This window comes from Phyllostomus discolor, chromosome 1 (genome assembly GCF_004126475.2).
Source record: "Phyllostomus discolor isolate MPI-MPIP mPhyDis1 chromosome 1, mPhyDis1.pri.v3, whole genome shotgun sequence".
NCBI lineage: Eukaryota > Metazoa > Chordata > Mammalia > Chiroptera > Phyllostomidae > Phyllostomus > Phyllostomus discolor.
In genome coordinates, this window is record NC_040903.2 from 63,704,301 (window position 1) to 63,713,842 (window position 9,542).

Below are 9,542 nucleotides of genomic sequence, written 5' to 3' on the forward strand. Positions count from 1 at the left end.
CATAAAAACAGACATATAGGTCAATAAAACAGAACAGAGAGCCCAGAAATAAACCCACATCTCTATAGTCAGTTAATACTTGACAAAGGAGGCAAAACATACAATGGGGTAAAGACAGTCTATTCAGTAATAGTGTTGGGAAAATTGGTCAGATACCTGCAAAAAAATGAAAGTAGACCACCTTCTTAAACCATACACAGGAATAAACTCAAAATGGATTAAAGACTTAAATGTTAGACTCAAAATCATAAAACCCTAGAAGAAAAAACAGACAGTAAAATCTTGGACATTTCTCATAGCAATATTTTTTCTGATACCTCCTCCAGCAGGGGGAACAGAAGAAAAAGTAAACAAATGGGACTACGTCAAATTAACCACACACCTTTTAAACCTCAGCTTGAGGATTCATTTTGAATTCAACACAGCTGCCTGTGCAATGTACTTCAAAGAGCTCTGTCTCACAGGTTAAGGCTGGGTTTTGGTTGGAGAAACGGATTTACATGATTTCTTTTGCTTGCATGCTGTTATGACTACAATAATGTATTAACTAGAAGTAGGGTTGAACTCTCAAATGGCTGTGAATAGCACAAAAGTTGCTTATTCATGGCATTGTGTATGTGTGCCCATGTTTGCTCACCTACTAGAATCCAGGGCAATCTGGATAGTAGCATTGAACTAGATAGAGCTTCTGTACTTGCAGGTCATGCAGTAGAGAAGGCAAGACACAGATAAAGTACGATGAATATAAGCACAAAATATTATGAAAAGAAATTTATCAGGAAAATGTTCTAGGCAAAAAGAACAGAAAATACAAGGATGGCACATGAAGAAATTCCATACAGGTTGAAAGCAGAGTTGGGGAGAGAGCGGGTGGGCAGATGACTAATAATGAAAATTATCCAACTCACTCTTTGGTCTCCTATAGCCCCAACTTACTTTTTGATAGGAATGTCCCATTCATAAACAAAGCTTTTGGTCTCTCATGCTTTGTTTTTCCAAACAATTCTTAACATTTTCATGGGAGATACACACATCATGAAACTATACACTGAGACCGACTTTATCAAGAAACACCTGAATTTACACATTCAAAGAGGTCAGCTTATTTGTAGCTGAGATTCCTAGCTGTCCATACCTCCTTTTTATGGAACCTTTGTTTTTAGCCTGAGACACTGAGACCTGGAGTAAAAGATCATTTCCCATGCCCTCCACACTGGATACAGCTTAGTGACTACCTTTTGAGAATGTAAGCTAAGTGTGGTGAAGAACTTCCGGGAACTCCTGTAAAAGGGAGAGAAATGCTTTTATTCCCCTCTTCCTTCCTGTTGACCAGACTGTGGACATATTAGCTGAACCATGAGTGGATGTTTTAGACAATGAAGCCACATAAAAGCTACATGGTGAAGTTGGATAAGAATTGAAAAAGACACCTTGGTCATTGACGGTATCAGAAAGCCACAACACCAGCTCTGGGCTGCCTGCTTTCAGACTGCTTTTAAGTGAGGTCGAAGCAGCATGTATATTGTGTAAGCTTCCGGTGTTCATATTTTTCTGGTAAAGCATACCAAAGGCAATCAAACTTAGTGATTGTTTTATTACACATTTGTTTTCTTTTAAAATGAAATTTCTTAAGGCATAATTTACCTTACCTTAGTTTATATATCAGAAGAATGCTGGCCTCATAAATTGAGAGCCAGTGTGGGTGTTTCCCATGTTCTATTTTCTGGAAGAGTTTATATAGAATTAGTAACGCTTCTTTCAAAATATTTGGAGAAATTCACTTGTGGGTCTGGACTTTTGTGAGAAAGTTTTTATTAATTCAATTTCTTTAATTGATATGGGACTATTAAAGTTATATATTTCTTCAAGGCTTCTATAAGCCTTGATAGTTTGTGTTTTATAAAGAATTTGTCCATCTCATCTTAGTTAATCAGTTTTATTGGCATAAAGATGTTTATTAATATATTCTTATTATCTTTTGAACATCTAAAAGTTTGATAGTGACATTTACCTTTTTGTTCCTGATTAACAATTTGTTCGTTCTTTCTTTTTCTCTTCATCAGTCTTGCTAGGAGTTTATCAGTTTTACTGATGTCAGCAGGTCTGCTTTAGGTGTCATTGCTTTTCTTAATTATTTTTTTGTTTTCTTTTTAAAAAACTTTTAACATGCTCTTATATTTATTATTTTCTTCTTTCTGCTCCCTTGGGCTTAATTTGTCTCGACCACCGACCGGCAGTGACCACGGAACGCTGAGGTTGGCTTGTCAAAACATGAGAAAAACATACACAGAGACAACCAGGTCTTGTGGGGAAATAGGGACAGAATGGCCACTCTCTCTAGTGGGGAGCGCCATGGCCACCCTCCCTAGGGGAGAGTGCCCCTAAGGGAGAGAGCCCCGTTCTCCCGCCTGAGCAGGCTTTTATTGGGGTTGTTTGCATAAGAATTCAGGTAAAGCTCATTACTCATTGCCAGGAAGTAAGGATCAAACAATAGATAACAAGGAAGTCTGAGGGCCTATTTTGAGTCAGGGTCAAAGAGCTGTAAAACTTTGAAGAACAAACTTACTTCTTCCTTGGACCCTTATCATTCAACTGAGAGCATTCTAAACAAAGCAGGTTTCACAGGATTTTACATATTCTTTCTTAGGCCTGATCACTCAGGGAACCCGCCCTTTCCAGCACAGGGCGGCACCACCCTGTCATTGTTTCAGGCTTAGGTGGAGCAAGGGAAGTAAGGCAGCCAAGAGATTAGATTTTCTCCCAGACAATTAGGACTCAGGCTTTGTCAAAGCCGAGGGGCAAGGGTCCATCACCCCCTTTTGCTGTAGCCCCCAAAGTCCTTCCTTGCGGGCCTCCCACGTGATCGTGCCTGTCTTAGATCATTCCCCACTTGGGGAATCTTACCCGTCATTGGCTAACCGACCAAGCATTGGGGGCCAGGCTGGGTGAAGTAAAAGGAACATTAGCAGTGCTCTTGCCAGGGAGATAAGCTTTTGTCTCCTTGGTGGCTTATGGTTCACGGTCATTCCCTCAGCCTTAGCCTTGGCCAGGGTTACAGCTTCTGATACCAGGCAGGATGGTTCCCAACATTAATTCTTTTCCCTCTTTTCCCTAGTTTCTTAAGATGGAAGTTTCAATTATGCTTTTCATATATTACTTCTGTTCTTACATAAATACTTGATATTATAATTTTTTCTTTAAGTACCTATTTAGTTGCATCCACAAATTTTGACTTGTGTTTTTTCATGTAACTCAGAATATTTTCCACTCTTCCTTGTGATTTTATATTTAATCCATGGGTTATGTAGAAGTCAGTTTTTATAGTTCTAAATATATGGGACGCTTTCCAGATATTTTTCTGCTTTTGATTTTATTAGTTTAATTTCATTGTAATAAGAGAACATACTTTGTATATTTTCAATAATTTTATGATGAGATTTGTTTTATATTTGTGGTTTAGGAAATCTCCACCTTAGTGGATTTTTTATGTATGCTTGAAAATAATTTGTATTCTGCCATTGTTGGGTGGAATTTAGATAAGTGTAAATTAGATTAAGTTGCTTGCAGTGTTTTTCAGGTTTTCCGTACTTATACTGCTATTTATTTATTTATGGTCTACTTCTTCTGCCTGTTAATTAGAAGTAAGTGTTGAAGTCTACAACTATAATTTTGTATAGTCTACAACTATAGTATACGTGGTCTGGCAGAAGTAACACCTGCTTGAGTATGGTTGGTAGAGTAATAATATGGGTGTAATGATTTATAGTTTTAATTTGAACATTTCACCTAAAATGTCACATGGTGTCTTTAAGTGTAATATTGTTATGTTACAGAATTACATGTTTATGATTTTTAAATAAAAGATTTTGCAATTAAAAAGGGTGTTACTCCTGCTAGACCCTGTATTTTCTTTTTTTTCTTTTGGTAAAATATATATTACATGATATTTACCATCTTAATAATTTTCCAGTGTGCAGTTCAGTAGCATTAAGAACATTTACATTGCTGTGCAACCATCATTATCATCCATATTCATAAGTTTTTTCATCTTTCCAAACAAAAACTTCATACTCATTAAACAATAACTCCTCATTTTCCCTAACCTTCCTCCTTGGCAACCACCATTCTTCTTTTTACCTTTATGAACTTGACCACCTTATGTACCTCATATAAGTAGTATTCATCCCTTTGCGATGAGCTTATTTCACTTTATGTCTTTAAGGTTCATTCATAGCATGTGCCAGAGGGTTTTTTTTATTGTTAAATAATGTTCCAGTGTATGTATATACCACATTTTATATATTTATTTTTCTGTCAGTGGACACTTGGGTTGCTTTCACCATGCAGCTATTGAGAATAATGCTGCTACAAACACAAGTGTACACATAGATGTCAAATGCTTGCTCTCAATTCTTTTGTGTATATATCAGGAAGTGGACTTGCTGGATCATTTCCTAGTTTTATTTTTAATTATTTGGGGAACTATAATACTGATTTTCATAGTTGCTGCACCATTTTACATTTTGACCAATAGTGTACAAGGGTTCTGATTCCTTCACCTCCTCACAAACACTTTTTATTTTTTGTTGTTTTTTGTGGTTGTTACTTTTGTTTGTTTTTAGTACCATCTTAATGGGTGTTAAGTGGTAACTTACTGTGGTTTTCATTTGGATTTTCCCTAAAGATTAGTGACATTGAGCATCTTTTCATTTGCTTATTAGCTGTTTGTCAGCCTTCTTTGGAGAAATGTCTAGTCAAGCCCTTTGTCCATTTTTTAATTGTTTTTTGTTGTTGTAAATTGTATGAACTCTTTATATACACTAGATGTTACCCCCTTACCAGGTACATGATTTGCGAATATTTTCTACCATTCCATGTGTTGCCTTTTCACTCTGTTCATAGTGTCCTTTGATGAACAAAAGTTTCTAATTTTGATAAAATTTAATTTATTTTTTCTTTTACGGCCTATTGCCAGATCTATTGTCTTGAAGCTTTTTCCTATGTTTTCTTCCAAAAGTTTTACAGAGTTAGGTCTTACTTTTAGGTCTTTGATTCATTTATAGTTAATTTTGTATATGGTATGAAGTAAGAACTTTTATATTCCCAATTGCAGTAGTGTATCTTCTTAGATGATTAAATAATTAGAAAATCACATTCATGAGAAACAGCAATAGGAATGTGCTTACTCAGAGATAACTATGGTAATCTTTAACTGTAGAAAGAATTTTACTTGGAATAGACTACTCCTTAAAACATAGAATACGCTCATGTTTAATTTCAAAGTTTCAAAGTACTTTTCATAAAAGACTCCCATTTTTAAAAATTTAGAAAGTCCTCTTCCATATCCCCCCAAAAGTCTAGAACACATTTCAAATATTGAACAAAAACTTCATTGAGACAGCTTTAGGATATAGAGGGTCTTCCTATGAATATCTAACAATTGCTTGCTCTATGCCAGGCAACTTGCTTATCATAAATTATCTGTTAAACTCCACACACATGTGGAGGTGGGTGATTTGACCTCCATCCTACAGTTAAGAAAACTGAGGCTCAAAAAAGTGAAGTCAGGCAAGATCCAAGCTAGCCACAAGCTTTAAAATCTGTGCTCAACCAATGCACATTCTGTGTCCAAATATTTAGTTAATAAAGAGGAATTTCCCTATAAAATTAAGTAAAATGTTAATCCCTATTTAAATAAGACAGGAATAAATACTAGTATAAACAATTTTTAAAAACTTGTCTTTATAACTCACCCTTGTGGAGTGCAGGACCTGAAGCCATGTTTAGAGCATGCGCAGCAGAGCAGTGACTCAGGCGGATGATGATATAGCCGCTCAGCATGCACAGTACCGCGTGGCAGACAACTTGTGTTTATCTCAAGGGGGACACACCCTCTCAGAGCATGAGCAGTAGGGTGGCAAAACCACAAATGTCTACGGAGGTTGCACAAAACAACACGTGCCCATCAGAGCTGGTGTATATAACATGTGCCTATCAAGACTGAGGAAAATGACGTGCCTATCCACATGAACAAAAAAATGCTCACGAAAAATTGAGCAAAATCAACATGACTTTGCAACCAAAAGAAGCATAGAAGCAGAGGACTTCAGACTGTACAGGATGCAGCTGAAGAGTGAGTCACTTTGAGATATACTACACCTTCTGCTTTGGGAGAGAAAGACCTCCGCTGCCCTTCTGTCCCTCTGACTCTGTCATGCAAGACGTGCACCACCCTACCCAGTTGTGTCCCAGGCAGAGACCTGATCTGGACACTTGGGACTCAGATTTGCTATCCCCCAATTCTCTTGGGTGATGTTATTACTGATTGTTGCTGAGTGACTATTTTTGTTATTAGGTTAGTATGTTTGGGTTTGAGTCTGCATTAATAAAAGTGAGTAAATATCCTAGTCTCCTGGGTTGACTCACTGTTATTTCTTGGTGCTGGTGTCCCCTGCAGGACTGGTGGTCCTATAAGCAGCCCACCGCTTTCAGTTCTTAAGGCCTAGATCAGAAAAACTGAGCGGGAACTGAAGCCCGGCTTATAAGAAAGACTATATCTTGAGAAATACACTCGTGACAAGCCTCAATCTTATTACAGACATGTGCCCAGCATTTGTTGTGATTCCTTTATTGCATCTATTTTTAACTGTTCCCACATTTCCATTGGCAAGCAGACGTGCAGTAAAATGCCATTCAAGCTGTCAGAGCAATATTCTTAATTTTTCTGTTACATTTGTACTTTCAGTTACTAAAGTACTAGTACTTTTAGTTGATTTGTCTTCACTTAGCCTAAGGTTTTTGTCTTTATAAAAGGACATGAAAACAAATGCTTAATATTTTTAAATCTCTAGGACATATTTAGAACAAAAATCTTCCAGCACTTCATACAATATTTAGTGACATTAGTAAACTTCTCTTTTTTTTTCATTTTAGTCTAGCAGATAACCTGACAATTTAATGATTTCATTTTTTTGTTAAGGTAAAATTCTCATGTCATAAAATTAACCATTTTAAAGTATACAATTTAATGACACTTAGTACATCCACAGTATTATGCAGCCGTTACCTCTAGCTCTGAAATATTTTTATTTCTCCAAATGGAAATTCTGTACCATTAAAAAATAATTTGCCATTTTGTCACCCTCCGAGCTCCTAGTAACCTCTTATCTGCTTTCTGTATCTATAAATTTGCTGTTCTAGATATTTCATATAAGTGAAATCATGTAACATTTGTTTTGCTGTGTCTGACTTTTATTTCACTTAGCATAATTTTTCTTTTTTATTTATTTTTTTAATTTACTGGGTGACATTGGTTAATAAAATTATGTAGGTTTCAGGTGTATGATTCTGTAACACATCGTCTGTACACTGTATGTGTGTTCACCACACCAAGTCAATCTCCTACCATCACCATAATTCCCCCCTATGCCCTCCTCCCCCTCCCTCCCACTTCTTTTCCCTCTGGTGATCACCATACTGTTGTCTATGTCTATCAAGTTGTTTTTTCTCTTAGTCCCCTCACCTTTTCACCCAGCCCCTCAAAGCCCCTGTTTGCTGTGTTAATCAGCTCTCTTATCTCTATGGGTATGTTTCTATTTCATTTGTCAGTTTAATTTGTTCATTAGACTCCACATATAATTGAAATCATATGGTACTTGTCTTTCCTTGACTGGCTTACTTCACTAAACTTAATACTCTACAGGAATCCATGCTGTTGCAAAGTATAAAATTCCTTCTTTTGTACAGCTAAATAATATTCCATTGTGTAAATATGTACCACAGCTTTTCTTATCCAGTCATCTACTGATGGACACTTAGGTTGCTTCCAAATCTTGGCTAGTGTAAATAATGCTGCAATGAACATAGGGGTGCATATATTCTTTTGAAGTAGAGCTTCAGGTTTCTTTTGATATATTTCCAGAAGTGGAATCACTGGGTCATAAGGCAGTTTCATTTTTAACTTTTTCAGGTAACTGCATACTGCTTTCCACAGTGATATTGAGAATTCTTTTCATGTCTGTTGGCCATCTGTATGTCCTCTCTGGAGAAGTTTCTATTCAGGTCCTTTGCTCATTTTTTTTTAAATGAATTGTTTGTCTTCCTGGAATGAAGTTGTGTGAGTTCTTCATATATTTTAGAGATCAAACTCTTGTCGGAGGTATCATTGGCAAATATATTTTCGCATATGGTTGGTTCTTTTCATTTGCTGATGTGTTCTTTAGCTGTACAGAAGCTTTTTATTTTGATGAAGTCCCATTTGTTTATTCTATCCTTTATATCTCTTGCTCTAGAGGACATATCAGTGAAAATATTGCTTCCTAGAATATCTGAAATTTCCCTGCCTATGTTCTCCTCTGGGATTTTTATGGTGTCATGACTTATATTTAAGTCTATTATCCATCTTGAGTTTATTTGTATGTGGTGTAAACCAGTGGTTGATTTTCATATTTTTAAATGTAGCTGTCCAGACCTCCCAACAGCATTTATTGAAGAGGCTATTTCTACTCCATTTTATGTTTCTGTCCCCTTTGTGAAATATTAATTGACCATAGAGACTTGGGTTTATTTCTGGGATCTCTATTCTGTTCCATTGATCTATGTGTCTGTTCTTATGTCAGTACCAGACTGTTTTGATTATTGTGGACTTGTAATAAAGTTGATATTAGGTATTGTGATCCTTCCTACTTTGTTCTTCTTTCTCAAAATTGCCATGGCTATTCAGGATCATTTATGGTTCCATATACATTTTGGAAATGTTTGTTCTATATCTGTGAAATATGTCATTGGTATTTTAATAGGGATTGTGTTGAATCTATAAATTGCTTTGTGTAGTATGAACATTTTGATGATGTAAATTCTTGCAATCCATGAACATGGTACATGCTTCCATTTGTTTGTGTCTTCCTTAATTTCTTTCTTCGGTGTTGTGTAGTTTTCTGAGTACAGGTCTTTTACCTCCTTGGTAAAATTCATTCCTAAGTACTTTATTTTTCTTGTTGCTATAACAAATGGGATTTTTTTCCTGATTTCTTTTCTGATATTTTGTTGTTGCTGTACAAAAATGTCTTTGATTTCTGAATATTGACTTTGTATTCTGCTATTTTGCCAAATTCACTTAGGTTGAGTAGATTTTTTAGTGGAGTCTACAGGGTTTTCTATGTACATTATTATGTCATCTGCTAACAGTGACTGTTTTGCTTCCACCTTTCCAATTTGGATGCCTTTTATTTCTTTTTCTTGTCTTATTGCTGTGGCTAGGACTTCCAATAAATACTATGTTGAATAGAAGTGGTGAAAGCAGACATCCTTGTTTTGTTCCTGATCTTAGTGGGAAAGCTTTTAGGTTTTGCCCATTGAGCATGATGTTGGCTGTAGGTTTATCATATATGGCCTTTATTATGTTGATATTCTCCCTCTACTCCCACTTGGCTGAGTGTTTTTATCATAAATGGATGCTGTACCTTTTCAAATGCTTTTTCTGCATTTATTGATATGATCATGTGATTTTTGTCTTTCCTTTTGTTTATGTGATATATTACATT

At 36.0% G+C, this 9,542-nt stretch overlaps 1 long non-coding RNA gene across 1 annotated transcript; it reads left to right on the forward strand.

Annotated features, from left to right (window-relative positions):
* Positions 1 to 1,773: 1,773 nt before the first annotated feature.
* On the forward strand, positions 1,774 to 9,326 carry LOC118499719. Its single transcript, XR_004902239.1, has 3 exons — positions 1,774 to 1,783; positions 3,552 to 3,556; positions 9,120 to 9,326. It is a non-coding gene; the product is annotated as an uncharacterized LOC118499719 (long non-coding RNA).
* The last annotated feature ends 216 nt before the right edge of the window (positions 9,327 to 9,542 follow it).